Raw genomic sequence first — 1094 nt, forward strand, 5'->3', positions numbered from 1 at the left:
GGGCCACACATAGAGGCAAACGAGACAAACAACCATTCACTCTCTCACTCACACCTAGGGACAATTTAGAGTTATCAATTAACCTAACAGTCATGACAAACAAATGCATATAATTGAATCAGTTTTATAGAAACTAAGTGACGATCTGGTGCGATATAGCCCAGAGTCCTTCATTCATTTTAGTCAGCATGAAAGATATCCATTTGTTCGTGCCTTTTTTGTTTTGTTTTGTTCTCAGTAGCCATCAAAAAGAAGTCCCTGCTGTGCCAACTGACTACTGCATCCATAAATTYATTCGGAATGCAGCCTGTCAGACAAAAGTGAGGAGTCAACCTGCTAATTTAGGCTCTTTTTAGCTGTCTGAAAACACATCTGCAAATGAAAACAACTGAACGGCGGTCTGAGTTTAGTGTGTGGTCATCGGGAAACCATCCAGCTGCTCCAGATGTTGCATGAGAGTCACAGTTCTGTCTTTTTGTTAGCAAGAAGAAAGTGTTTAAGCGTAAGTTATTTGTCATAAATTCAAACTATCACATGTATCTGCATTGATTTTTCTTTTCTTTTCTTTTTTTTTTTTACACAAACACTTCCTCTCAGGTTGAGCTGCAGTGTGAACCCTCCGCTTGTGGTTTGGCAGTTGTGGTCATGCTGAACAACTCTCACTTATGAAGGGTGAAGCGAGGGTGGAGCTGAGCTGAGCAAACATGCCCGCTCCCTCACCCTGCTAAATTTGTTTAGGTTTAAAGAAAAAAAAWTTTTTTTTCAAATTCTTGTGACGCTTGATGGGGGTTTTCTCTGGGTTTTCTCCAGTGGAGGTTCTGTATTTCTCTTCAGAGAGGAAGTCCTTCGTTCAGTTCCTCCGGCCTCTAAAAGCCCAAACATTTGGACAATTTGGCCTTCAAGATGAGCTTGGAGGTTTTTTTTTTTTAAATGCATCCATATGTGAGCACTCTTTGAGCTTCGTGTTTATTTGTGTGTGACTGGTTTAACTCCCACTTTATGCAGCTGCGGCAAATACAGCCAGACCCCTCTATCACCAAGTCTCCCAAGTCTTCCTCCTACTCTGCTTCTGTCTGCTGCAGCCTTTCTCTTGG

This window comes from Austrofundulus limnaeus, unplaced genomic scaffold (genome assembly GCF_001266775.1).
Source record: "Austrofundulus limnaeus strain Quisiro unplaced genomic scaffold, Austrofundulus_limnaeus-1.0 Scaffold310, whole genome shotgun sequence".
NCBI lineage: Eukaryota > Metazoa > Chordata > Actinopteri > Cyprinodontiformes > Rivulidae > Austrofundulus > Austrofundulus limnaeus.